This window comes from Quercus suber, unplaced genomic scaffold (genome assembly GCF_002906115.3).
Source record: "Quercus suber isolate HL8 unplaced genomic scaffold, Cork oak 2.0 scaffold_6, whole genome shotgun sequence".
Lineage (NCBI taxonomy): Eukaryota > Viridiplantae > Streptophyta > Magnoliopsida > Fagales > Fagaceae > Quercus > Quercus suber.
In genome coordinates this window covers 2,736,547-2,751,055 of record NW_027069472.1, presented here as the reverse complement: position 1 = coordinate 2,751,055, position 14,509 = coordinate 2,736,547, and the positions used below count along the sequence as shown (strand labels likewise).

The following is a 14,509-nucleotide window of genomic DNA, read 5'->3' as shown; positions in this document are numbered from 1 at the left end:
TTCTAAGTATCCTTTTAAAAAAAAAAAAAAATAACGAATTAAAAAAATTTTAAATCTACCTTACAAACACCTGTTTATTTTTTATTTTTTTATTTTCTAGTTTATTTAAAGTTTTGAATTTATCATCTTGATTTATTTAAGAGAAAAGTTAATGGATGCACTAAGAGTATTTGTTAATAGATTATTTTTAGAGACTTTTTATGTGAAAAGAAAAAAAAAAACTTTATAAAAACTTTTTATATTTTTCATGAAAATAATATTAAAAATTTTCCAAAATGGTGTATTTATATTTTCTATGAAAGTGATACTAAAATTTTCCTAAAATTGTTTATTAACAAATGTTCTAAAATGCCATTAAGCTGACAGACATGAGATGAGACAACATGGTTTCTTAGAACTTGAAATTCTGACCAAGAAAAGCTAACTTCGTTTAATAATAGGACTATAATGATAATCAAACCGCGTTGATTACCTTATTTTTGGTCAAGGCGCTAGAATGAAATAGCTTAGAAAGTTCTTTTACGTACTTAATTAATCACACTTTTTTATTTATTTTTTTATTAAGAAACAAATTGCAGATGTTGAAAAAGTTCTCCAACCAGGCTTTGTGTTCTTTATAATATTTCAGTCTTGATGAATATATGATATGGAACAAAGTCTAATGTGAATTCTTGTTAGAGTCAGTAAGTGTAGAGAGAGAATATAATTTTCAAAATTCACCTATGACAGTATTATTATTAGTGCATAATAAAAATGATGTTAATAATGAATTTATATAATAATAATAATACACAACAAATTATTTCAATAATTATGAAAAATGTAATGTAGATTACTCTTTAGAGTTATTGTAACTTGTAAGTGAAGAATGCCAAGACAAGCTTAAGGTTCCAGCATGAAGAAAAGTATAAGCCCTTAAAATTTCTTCTTTCTTTTTCTTGACCGTTGTGCTGGTCCGCAATGCTAATGGTCAGTTGTTATAAATTTCTGGAAATTATACACAAACAAGGACAAGAGGTTTCTTAATTATATTGGTCAGAAGTCGTAAAAGACTGTCTTTTTGGATAAATCTCAGTCTTATAATTTTTTGTCAAGCACCAGTAGGGCCTATATATATACAAATTATGCTAAAATTATAGTAGTATCTTTTAAAGTTTGTGGTGCGCACCATGTACCATTATTTGGAAGAAACAATGGAAATTTCGACTTCATGTTGATTTTGACAGTTGTAATGCCAAATTAATGTCGAAAAATTTGTTTGCATTTTTATTTGCAGAGATGCATTGCATGACGATGACATAGCATCCTCGACAATAAAATAGCTGAATTTAATACCAGAATGATGTGTATTATTCAAAGTTTGTGGTGCACCATGCACCATTTAAGTTATTTGGAAGAAATAGTGGAAATTTCGACATTCTTAATCTCAAATTTATGTTGACACTAATGTCAAATTAATGCCGAAATATTTGTTTGCATTTTTATTTGTTTGGCAGAGATGCATTGCTTGATGATGACATCGCATCTTCGACAATCAAATAGCTGAAATTACTACCAGAAGGCACACTTAGGCAATTTGACTTACATTTTACTAGAGAAGAAAACATGAAAATGCCATATTCTAATGTTACAAAGAAATATAATTCCTCTTTATCTATTAATCAGCGTGAAGTTTCATAGGCATATGAACACATTATTTTATTATTATTGGAACATCATAAAAGCGACAAAAAGCATACAAAGAATTTTTTTTTTTTTTTTCAATTAAAAAAAATTATTTTGTAAGCTTGGGAAGTACCCACTAGATATAATCAAAATAATTGTAGATGCTGGTATTTCAGTGAATGCTTTAATTTTGGTAGTAGAAGCCTGAGATGAAATAGCTAGGGTTTATTTTGATACCTTAATTTGACAAAGAAATTTAATTCCAATGATCTTGATAGGCCAAAAATGTATTGACCCCTTGTGACGAATTAATTGATTAATTAGTCAAGTTTAATTAATTAATCAAATTAATATGCAAACATATGGTAGCACAAAAAAATTACCAATTAAACTAAGTATGCAGGAGAAAATAAATTGACATGGTGATTTGTTTACGAATGGGAAAAACCAACACGGCAAAAACCCCATCGAGTGATTTTAAGGTCACCATTCCCAAAAATCCACTATTATATTATCATAACAAGTGATTACAAGTAAAGAAATCCCAGTACCTTATACCAATTTACAGTTAAACCCTTACCCTAATACCCAATTGGACTTATTCTATAATGACAATCTCTCCTTTTGATGCACGGCTCCCAATACGTGACTAATCAATTGTGCGGATCTTAGTACGCGACTTCAATCACCAACTAAAGAAAGTTGTTAGCTGCAAAGTTCTTCAGTTCATTTAGATGATGAAGATTACGAAGATGCTTGGTCACAAAACCCTACAGTGCACAAACACAACAACTTCTACATAAGAACGATGAACTAGGGCAAATTCTGTCTCCAGTCACAATTTGCTTGAACAAACTTTGCTCAACACTTGTGCAATTTGTGTCCACTTTGACGGCCCTTAAAATAATCATTTTATATGTCTAGGGTTATGAGAAAAGAAAGCCCAAACACATAATTATGAATTAGAGTTAAAACATAATTGAAATTCTATTTTTCATAAACCTCGACAGATAGCCATATGTCGAGAAGTTGTTGAGCAGTTGTAGAGCCACAGGGTTGGAACAGCTCTTCAAACTCGATAGATGCTAGCTGTCGAGCTAGCTATCGAGATTTAATGAACTTGCACTTTTCAGCTTGAATCTTGGACAAACTTGCATGGTTTCAACACTTGATCTTGAAACAAATTTTCTTGAAGTATTAAGCACATCCTAGATCTACCCAAATACAAGAAAAGTGCGTTTTGTTAAAGGATTAAACAATTACATATAATAGTGACATATGTTCCTAACAAGTGAATCACATATGTCCTAACAAATCCTTCAGTGGAAAAGCAGAATGGAATATTGGGTAGTGCCATTAGCCAAGGTAGAGGAATTCAAGAACATCACAATGTTGTATTAATTTCTCTCTTCCCCCTCCTATTTGGGAGGCTTGGTTGAGAGATGTTACATTTCTTCGTAATGAACACTTTCATTTAAGAATGACAAAAAGTGCAGAGAGAGAGAGAGAGAGAGAGAGAGAGAGAGAGAGAGAGAGAGAGAGAGAGAGAGAGAGAGAGTCTAGCAAAGAAACAAAAAAGCACTGTAGTTTTCTATTTTCTAAATAAGATAAAAAAAGCATTTACGTACACATTAAAGACTAAGACTGTAAGTTATTCCCATCATGATTAGAAATTAGAATATTAAAATAACGTGTTCTATTAATATTTGTGGGGACGCAAAAACTGGCCTCATTGAATCCTTCACAGATTCCACTCAAATTATTCAAACAACCAACATATAAGTAAACAACAAGGGAAATACACACCACAATGAGAAACTCAAGCAATTAATTTCTCTTAACTCAAATATTACAATAAATAGGTGTTATCGCTCTCTGTGGTGTTATCCTCTCTCTCTCTCTCTCTCTCTCTCTCTCTTTGACTAATTTTTCTTCTCTATGTTCCCTTCCCTCTCTTTTTTAGATCTTTTCTCTTTTGCCTCCCCTCTCCCTAATTTATAACTTCAAAATCATTACAGCTATCCTGTTGCCTGCTAGAGTCTCAAGGATATTTTTCTCAACTTTATTGGATTTCTCCCCACCCTTATCCTGAAACTCTGATTTTTGGGGTTGTTTTTACTGTTCAGGTTGTCTTATTTGTATTTAATACGGCAGAAGTTAGGTAAGAGCCCCATCATTAATGCGGAGGTAAAGATCTTCAACCTTCTTGCGTGTTCCAGAGTTTCCTGTGGTTCTAGGAATCTCTAGGAAATCACACGTGGATTATCTGTGCACCATACCTTAGGTAAAGTTGGCACCTTACCTTTTCCACGGGAACTAATCTCCTGTGTCACTCATCTTTTCCGTAATACTTGGTATGACTCGGCTTTCCTCCTTTCATGATTTAATACCCATTGAGCATTCCTTTCAAAACGCAGGCCAGACCTAATTCTTTCCTGTGGCCCAATTACTTCTTGGGCTTTAGGCCCAAGTGGTGACTATTCCACTCCCCACAATATTGATAACCTAGTTTTTGACATATGAGTTCATATTCCTCTAAAGATTGAGAGTTAATGTGTTTAACATTCATGAGATTGATTGTTTAAGTGACAATAGTTTTTAGAACAATAACTCACAACAGTCCAATTTAACGTATTCAAATAAACTAACTTATTAATAAGAAGTTTTCACTATCATGATCAATATAGATCATCATAATTGATATGTCATAGTCTTATCAGATGAAATGTCCAATTTAATCACCGACTAAAAACTTACATTTATGAGTTTATAAGGAACTTATGATATAGATATTCTATATGTGAATCTTATTCTCATACTAAAATCAAGTACAATGCATCTCATGGACTACAAATAATGTCCAATGTTCATATAATTTTCAGAAAATAAAAAACTTTTATTAATAAAATAATGTTACACATTGAACTTCAGGGTTCAAATATCAGCAACACACACACAATTTCTAAAAAGATAATTTTGAACAAAAATCGTGAGTTGAAGACATGATTTCAGTTTTGAAATTTGTTTTTCAACTCACAATTTCAGTTTAAAAAAAATGTGTAATAAAGTATGTGTAACAAACACTACAATTTGATTAGCTAAAAAAAAAACCAAACACTACCATTTTGATTAAGTGATTAACTATGGGCGCCTACCAAATCCTCTGGTCCGACCACAGCCCATAATAGATGAAGGCAAATCTCCCACCTTGTTTATTCCTTCTTCAAACACCACCCCCATTCCCATAAACAAATGAGGCTCTATATGGCAATGAAAAGCCCAAACACCTGGGTTATCTGCCTTAAACCTTAGAGCAGTCCAACCATAGGGATGAAGAGGCGCTGTATTCCTCATGATTGGATTCACCAAATTGTAATTCTTTGGGTCTTTGTACATGTCAAACTTGCTAGTTCCATAGCCTAGGACCCAAAAATCGTGCCCACGGAGATGCCATGGATGTGCCTTACTATTGTTTGGAGTCATAGTGTTTATATTTTGTAGTATAATATCAACTGTGGTATTGAAGTCTAGCAGGAAAGTGCCATTGCTAGTAGTACCATTTTTGTTCTTGGCCACGTTGTAAATGTCATAGTTTACAAAGTCATATCCATTAGGTGGTGGGGTCTGATCAAACACATGGCCTAACTTCAGCTTTAGTGCAATAAGGTAAGGGGTATCAAGAACGGTATAAAATACATTATTCACGGACCAGTGGAAATAACCATTAATGAGATTTTGTGTGTTGAGGAACACAGTGACTCTGTCTGAGGTTGGAGGAAGGGTGAACATGAAACCTTGGCGAGCCTTAATGGCTAGACTTTGAGCGAATCGGGGTGCTGTGTCATTCCAAATAGGATCATGGGGTGGAACTGTTGTAGGGGATTGCAGTGGATGGTTTGGATAGTAATTGAGAATGGCAAGACCATTTGTGGTTGTAGACAGAGAAAATTCCCGACCTATCACAAGCTAACACGTCACACTACCAAGTCCAAAAAATACAGCCGATTACAAAGCGCCACATATTGCTGCTAGGTTTTGTTATCACTATTCAGAAACCAACAGAAATTTGCCAAGTGTCATACAAAGACCAATCACACATCATCGCATGTGTAAGCGATGACATAAGCAGTCTCGCATGTGTAAGCGATGACACAATCATTCCAGCATGTGCAAGCGATGACATAAGCGGACCAATCAAGCTCTGCCACGTGTCACCAATCAAACTCCGCCACGTGTCGCTTACCTACCCCAAAACTCCTATAAATAGAAGCCTTCCTAAGGCATTTCAAAGGGGATGAAATCCAAGGAGGACCAGGCCATTGGAAGCACTCAGAAGTCCAGAAGCTCTGCCGGAACCAAGCTCTAAAGCCTCCAAGAACTTCAAGAACTTCAACTTCGAATACAAAGAACATTCGAAGGAAAATCATCCAAATCATCCGCCTAGATCCAAAAGTTTACTGGAATCAAGCTCAAAAGCCTCCAGAAACATCAACAAATCACAAATCAGTGAAGCTCTACGGATCAAGCCTCTAAAGCCCCGAAGAACTTCCACACAAACCTTCGAAGAACATGAAGAACGCACCAAGAACACGAAGAACACACGAAGAACGTGAAGAACAAAGAATTTCTCTAACAAGCTCATAGCCAGAGATTCATTGTAATTCCGTTTCAACAATCTTCGATCCATCCTTCAACCAAATTGAAGGATACTTTGTGTTCAAGTGAAAATCACATTACCACAAATCCAATTAACAAATCTTTCAAGGAGATCGAATTAGAGGATAACTCTTTTGTAATTACAGAGAATTGTACCACACATATATTCAATACAAATTCATATTTGTAACACTATTTTACTTGTTTGACTCATTTCGAACCGAGAAATTTAGTCGTCCACAGTGGTATTAGAGCATCTCCGATGCTCTATCTCTACTTTTTGGAGAAAAAAGTCACTGTTCACACAAAAAAAACCCCTCCAACAGCCTTTTCATCTCCAATTTTTTTTTTTTAAAAAAATTTGCTACAGTAGCTCTCCAGGCCTAGAGAGCACCGTAGCAATTACTATAGCTCCTCTAAACAATATCCTCCCTTAAAATATTACCCGGTTGAATAAAAAATTACTTTTTTCTCTTTCCTCCCTCTCTCTCTCTCTCTCTCTCTCTCTCTCTCTCAATGGCTACAAAAAGCAAAATACAATCCAAACACAAAAATAATTTTCCTCATAAACCAAATGAAATCAGAAAAATAAAAGAAAAAAGAGAAAAGAGAGAGACCTGTTCATGAGCAAAAGAATTAATTCAGTCTCAATAATCACAACTGACTAAAATATTTAATTTTCACTCAATAATCACAACGGTGACAACAGAACTATTATTGATCTTTTCTCTCAAACATCTCTATACTCAATCTCAATCAAACATTCACAACAGCTACAAACACAACAATCATTTCTTTTAAACATCTCTAAGCTCAAGAATAATCAAAATACAAACTCAAAAACATAATCTTAAAAAAATAAAATAAAATAAAAAGAGAGAGAGAGAGAGAGAAGCCGTCTAACCCACTGTACGTGGAGCAAGCAAGCAACCCACGATGGAGCAAAAAAGAGACAATGCATGCCTGTGTCCTTCGATCAACGGTGGAGCAAGCAATCGCTTGTTCTTAATTTCTCTGTTTCTTATCACTGTAGAGAGTGTTCTAGAATCAAGTAGAAATAAAAAAATAATAATAATAATAATAAAAAAGAAGAAGAAGAAAAGAAGAGAGAGCTAGAGAAAGAATGAGAGAGCTGGAGAAAGTGAAAGTGAGATCTGGAATGAACTAGAAAAAAAAAAGGGTAGATAGAGATGGGAGTTGGATAGGTGTGTGGTGGAGAAAAAACCAAGAGAAAAAAAAGGAAATGTATGGATGTAATTAAGTTTGGAAAAATAATATAAAAAAATAAGAAATGGCAATTAAGAAATGCTACCACAATATTTTCACAATAAGTTTTAAGTAATAGATTATTATTAGTTAATATTGGTGAGTAAAAAAATAGTTTCAGTGGTGGGTTCAAATTAAAACTAGTAACAACTTTCTACATAAAATTTTAATGTGATTTTTGTGAAAGTATTGCGAAAAATATTGTTGATATAACATTTTTCATTGAAAAATATAATTGTTGGGAATGAATATAAGAAGAATAAATGCTGATAAAAAAAGAATAAAGAATGAATGAAAAAATAATATTTAAATGAGATAGAGAAAAGAATAGAGAGTCTGTTGGAAAGTGTATTTGAAAAAGTAAGAAGACAAAATGTAAAATGAACTGTTCACTCTCCAAACAGTACAAAAATTTAAAGAGGTTACTAGAGATGCTCTTAGGAGGCCGACTAACCACATTTGTTGTCATCCAATAATTTCTTGAAGGCTCTTGATAGGCTTTTATAAGCACAGAGTATGTTTCTCCAGAATATATGAATAGGTTTTTCACTACAAATGGCTCAATATAGTGTCTATCTGCTTCAACCACAGTCATATCATGATCCTGATTATAATGAAAAGGAAAAACAATATTTATCATCAATGGGTTACAAAACCATATGCATGCATCTCATATTAGGATCATATGGTTTTGAAATCTCGACTATTCAAAGAATTAGAAAATGAAAATTTTCATGTTTTTTAAGGTTGGACCAAGGTTCAACCGAGGTCAAATCGCGATGATTGGATTAGAATTTTAAAACTAGAAGAATTGAATACAAAATGTTAAGAAATTTAAATAACTTTCAAATGTATTTCACAATTTTTGTAAGATAAATAAAAAATAATAAACTATAAAAAAAAATGTGTGTGTATATATATATATATATATATGTATTTTTCTTTATTTGGATGGTCAAGTGTGTTAAATAAGAAGTGGTGGGGACTTTCTTGGAAATGGAAAATTATTGAATACTCTAAGAGTAATATAAATGTGTCTTTCCCATTTTCACACAATTTGTGGGTTTTATCATAAATTTAATTAGTGAGACTCATTATATGTGAGATGAGAGAATATGTATTTATAGTACTCCTGAAATATTATATAATTTCTCCTTAGAAAGTTGTGAGAGAAAAGTTAAATTTAAATAAATATAATATTTCTTTTTTTTTTTTTGAAAGGAAATATAATATTTCTTGATTAGCTTACACAAACTCGTTCTATACTCTAGTAGTTGACATGTTAGTCTTACAAAATATTAAAGCCGGTCTTACTAGTGAATTGTGTGTACAGTTTCGAGGTTCACTAGCAGGGACTTGTGGTTTAAACGCTCTAGGGTACATTTATATTTGATTTCTTGTGAATACAAAACCGGCCAAAAGGTCAATTCGCAGTTTTCCGGTTGGACCGTCCAATCTAATCCATGCATAACAACCCTAGTTAGGATCATAGTTTCTAAAATACAAATATTATATTGTATATAATACGTACATATATTTTTTATAATAAAAAACTCTCATTTACTGAGCGAAACAAAGATATTTTTATTTTGAACACAAATTTTCTATTGATATTAATAATTTGATAGTTACAATAGTGGGAGAAGGAGGATTTGAACTCTAATTCTTCTAATAAAATAGAACAAGTTATGCCATTGAGATACAAGACTCTTTGTACGTTTATTATAATTAAATGTATAAAACATGTATTGAACATTTCATGTATTGTACTTGGACAAATATCTTAACAACAATAATGATGAGTTTGTAAATTTCTTTTATATTAAAAATTATATATATATATATATATGTGACAAATGTTGGATCTTTGGGAGAAGCTTCGTTTAGGTCTAGATGTATGTAGATGTAGGGGAAGAGCACCAGATCATGGATATTACACTAGTGAAAATCTTAACCCTGAGAGAGAGGTTTTTAGATTTGGTCATGGTAGACTAGTAAGCTTTTTTTTTACATGATTTTTTTTAATCTTGCATATTTTTTTTTAAAGGAAAAAATAATATTTCATTAAATTTGTGAATTTAACGAATTTAATAATCGTATGGGTACTTTTTATATTATCAATAAATCAAGAGGGACGTTGTTTGGTTTTAAAGTTTTAGAGGGAGGTTGAAATGAACCCAATAGTTAACAAAGAAAAGTGCAAGTAATCATTTAAATTTTGAACTGAATTAAACGTGTATGTATTCAGTACTGTATATATATCATTCTATATATTACTAACTATGGTTAGGATAATAGTTAAGTATTTATATTTAGCCTTTTTTTTAGCATAAACTTTTGAAACAGGTGTTAATTTATCGTAGTATCAATATAGGTGATCTTAACATCTAAAAAAACGTATAGGTGATCTTGAATTCAAATTTTGTCTCTATTATACTTTTAGTAAGTGCTTAAACTATCAAAGTATTATCGATTTATACTATAAATAACATAAAATTAATAGAGGTTATAGCGTTCACCAAGTTTACCTCTATTTGAAAACTAAGGGATGACAACCAGTCAAGCTAGCAACCCTTAGTCGATATGTTTTTCCAGGGATTACGGTTATTGAATAAGGAGAGCATTCTGGATTTGATGCATTGCAAACCCCAGCTGGAGAGGATACACTGGTGCAGTCGAATTTTCCTTTTCCTTGAATCAAAAGTGACTGGGAATTGATAATAATAATAATAATAATAATAAAACTAGATTAGACAAATAACAAGTAATATAATACTAATTCAATTTGATCAATATGGTACAAGTAGTACCTGAGGCTCCCCAACCCAAACAAAGGGAATGGAGGACAATCCAACAGCTTGTTCAGAAATGCTTTTGTGGTACCAATCAGTAAGGATGATGCTCCGATCATAACCATAGGCAAATGGTTCTGAAACTCCATCAGGAAGTGATACTCGGATTGATCCATATAGCCTTGCACCGATTTGCATTCCATAGTGCGCATGATACACATTAGTTCCAGCCTATAGTACATAAGCAAAACATGGATTATGATCAAATTGAAGGACAAATTAACTACCAAACTTGAAAATAAATCATTGTTACTCCTTTGTGCGTGTGTAATTAGAGTCAATTGCAGAGATTTCAGACTGCTACTAACAAGTAACACATACCCTCTCGACCTTAAACTTGTATTTGAGGGTGTCCCCAGGCACTATTGGACATTGAGTCACCCCTTCTCTTCCATCACCGTAAGGTGTACCAAACTGCAACATATGAAACAGCCGAATACACATTAAAAAAAAAATCATAATAAACAAACAAATAGATAAATAAATACATCAGTGTATCTATATATATATATATATATGTATATATAAAATTCACCTGTCGGATTCCATGCCAATGGATTGTAACGCCATCTGTAAATAGTTTGTTTGTAACCTCAACAATGATTGTATCACCTTGTTGGGCAAAGATGGTGGTCCTGGAGATCCTCCGTTGATTGTAATGACCAGCTTCTTATAACAGTCAGGGGACTTCAACTCATACTTCACCTCCCATTTGTGATATCGAATTCTGGCCACAGCAAGTGGGACATATATGAGACAGATGAAGAGACACGAAGACAGCAACTTCAACACCATTCTTCTGTATTGCATTACAACAACTAGGTCTTCGAATATTTAACGCAATATAGTTGGAAGCTTAGCAAAAGACTTACGACTTTTAACCTCACGTGTATCGTTAAGTTCTCATTCCGGCGGTTGCTTTCATGAGCTTTGATTGGCATCAGGGCAGCTCTACTATATAGGCAACTACAGTAGTCATTGTCTAAGGCAAATAAATAAGGCCTCCTTTATTATATAATATCATATACTATATTTATGTTCTGCATTAGTTTGGAAAATATTTTTAAAAATTTTATATATAAAAATAAAAAGTAATTAATTTTTCTTACAGTTTTTTATATTTCTATGAAAGTGATATTAGAACATTCTTAAATAATTGGGGGGGGGGGGGGGGGGGGGGGGGGGGGGTAAGTGGGTTCTTACGTAGGATCTTACGTAGGATCATAGAAAGTAAGTGGGATCGTAGATTATAAGATCGGATCATGGATTATAAGATTCTACATATTTTCAGATTTAAAGTAAAAAAAAATATATTAATAATAACTTTGTTTGTTGAATAATCGTGTAAATTATGAATTCATCCATAAACAAACAAAGATTTGCATCATATGATTTAATTTTTATATCATACATCGCTATATCTATACTAACAAAACAAATATATTTAAGTTTGACATAATGTATTTAAAAAGTTCAATAAATATTTAATTAGCAACCAAATACCAAATATTTTTCAACTAATAATGAATTATTTTCCAAGTTTTAAATTCAAAGTTTAAAATCCAAAATAAGTTAGCGAATTGAAACTTAACATTTGTTTGATAAGATAGCAATTGATCTTTGATCTTCTTGAAATTTTACATGCATGAAGAATATAATAAGAACATGCAACCTAACGGTTATATTTTAAAAATTCACACTTAATATAGAGATATATGAAGAGTTTGTAGAGTTTCTCTCCAAACTAGTTTGGAGAGAAATTTTGTTCTTCTCAGCATGTGCGAAGGAAGTAACGAATTACATTGGGAGTTAGTAACAGACTAATAGTGGGCCTAGAGCCATGCGCCCATGCCCACTTTGAATACCCAAAATATTGAAATATTTTTTTTAATTATATAATAATAGTAGTATATATTATTTATTAAAATGGTAATAATATTTTTTTTTATAAAAAAAATAGTAATAATTTTAAGAGTTTGACCTCTCTTAAAAGGTACAGTATGTATCAACCCCATCATATAAACATAAAAAAAAGTTATACAAAATTTTTAGCGTTTCATAAATGGAAAATTATTGTGTACTTCTGGAGTACCATAAATGCATACTCCCTTCTCTCACATGAATAGTGGGTCTCACTAATTAAATTTATGATGGGACCCACCATTTATGTGAGAGGGGGGAGTACGTATTTATAGTACTCCATGAGTACCTAATAATTTTCCTTCATAAACAATTATATGATTAGATTGTTCATAAAAAATAAAAATAAATTATAGGACACAGATTTCCTCCAAACATGTTTGCAGCAACTGTTGCAAACATGAACAGGTGTCAATCAAATAAGAAGACATTTAAGCAAGGGAACATGAACAAGTGTCAATCAAATAAGAAGACATTTAAGCAAGGGTCATGTGCATTGCACATGACCCATTGAAAGAGGACTGCTGTTAACCCTAACGTTAATAGCGTTAGCCAAACAGTCTTTCTCCTCAAACACACCTCTGCTTCCTCTCACCCGCAACAACAGCCTCACGCCTCTCTCTCATCTCCTCCACCTTTGTTTTCTCAGCAAACTCAGACTGGCAAGAGCTTGGGTGAATAGGCAGAATGGACGACGGCCACCCACTGCACACAGCCAACCTCTCTCTTTGTCACATACATTCAATGGCCCATTTTTAATTCACACCCAACTACTATTTTAACCACTCAGATCCATCAGACTCTCAAAATTCAGAGAATGTCAAACTCAAACCCCACTAGTTTTCTTTTTGGTTTCCTAGAAAATATGGAATCAGAACCCCAAAAAAAAAAAAAAAAAAAAAGTGATTTACCAACTTGACCGCTGGAACAAACAAACATACAGCTTTTAAGAGTGGGAGGAGAAAATAGTAGTGAATATGGGGTGCACATTTGTTTGACTAAAATGCACACGCCAATGGTAACGCTTCTACTTCTTCTTCTTTTTCATGTTTCGTGCAATTCTTTAATTAATTTTTCCTGCCAGTGCATTGACAACATTTATATAGTTAGTTGTTTTGCTTTTCTTGTTTTTTCTACCATTTGTTTCTTTTAATTTTTCCAATCAGTTTTATTTATTTATTTTTATTTTAAGGTGTTATTTTTTTCTTCTTCTTCTTTTTTTTCTTTTTTTTGCATAAGTTTTTTTTTTAATAAAATAATTTTGGATTCTTGAATTTCTCATGCTCTATTTTTATTTAAATGAAGTACCCATTCATATATTGTTCTAATAAAAATATTAAAGTGTGTTTTTATTTATTTATTTTATCTAATAGAGACATAGTTATAAATATATACAAATTATATTTTCTATCATCCCATTTTTCTTCTCAATCAAACAAAAAACTTTTTCATCCTTCTACCTTTCCACCCGTCCAACCAAACACAAAAAAAAAAAAAAAAAAATCTCTTCTATCCTTTTTTTTTTTTTTTAATCTCTTTCCCATTTCTTATTATCCTAATTTCTCATTTACTCATTACTAATTTTGGTCAAATGATCATAGGATGTTAATCTCCTTGTGTAAGACAACACATTCTTGTAGCAAAGATGTGTAGATCTCGCATTAATTTTTGGCTTAAATTACGCACCCAAAATTCTGGTAAAAACTTATTTTTCCAATACTTCAAGTAAAGAACATTGCGCATTCATATAATCTAATCTTATAATTTAGGACACGAATTTCCTCCAAACATGTTTACAGCAACTGCTGCAAACATGAACAGGTGTCAATCAAATAAGGAGACACTTAAAGCAAGGGTCATGTGCAACACCCATTTTAAAAGGATTGTTGTTAACCCTAACGTTAACAGCGTTAGCCCAACAGCCTTTCTCCTCAAACACACCTCTGCTTCCTCTCACCCACAGCAACAACCTCATGCCTCTCTCTCATCTCCTTCACCTTTGTTTTCTCAACAAACTCAGACTGGCAAGAGCTTGGGTGAACAGGCGGAATGGACGGCGGGCCACCCACTACTCATGGCCTGTGGTCCATTCTGCCTGTACACACACACACACATTTCTCTTTCTTTTTGGAGTTGTCATTTCTTATTAT

At 32.6% G+C, this 14,509-nt stretch overlaps 1 pseudogene; it reads right to left on the bottom strand.

Moving 5' to 3' along the window:
- Positions 1–3,563: 3,563 nt before the first annotated feature.
- On the bottom strand, positions 3,564–10,862 carry LOC112024956 (L-ascorbate oxidase-like; annotated as a pseudogene).
- Between the last annotated feature and the right edge of the window lie 3,647 nt (positions 10,863–14,509).